Consider the following 346-nt stretch of genomic DNA (forward strand, 5'->3'; position numbering starts at 1 on the left):
AGGGACTTCAGAAAGATTATCTGACTAGAACAGTCTTTAGGGATTCTGATTACAGCCAGGAGAGAGCCTGGGCCAGGGTCAGTGTCATGTAGAACCTCACAGGTTTTGTGTCTGATCCTTCTCCTGACACTACAGTGTGACAATCACAATCAGCACTGATCTGGTGATGCTTTTGCCTGCCATCTGTGTTTCTCCTTTTTCTTTTCAGTTGTTGTTCTTCCTTTATCATTGGCTTTTCCTGCTCCCTGCAAAGTAAAATGTGGTTTCTGTGGTCTAAATTCCAGGGCTCAAGCTCTATTTCCTGGAGCTCAGGTGACTCTCTGGCTGTGGCTCCTGCAGCCACGTG

This window comes from Sapajus apella, unplaced genomic scaffold, assembly GCF_009761245.1.
Source record: "Sapajus apella isolate SASKATOON/1434 unplaced genomic scaffold, GSC_monkey_1.0 scaffold499, whole genome shotgun sequence".
Taxonomy (NCBI): Eukaryota; Metazoa; Chordata; class Mammalia; order Primates; family Cebidae; genus Sapajus; species Sapajus apella.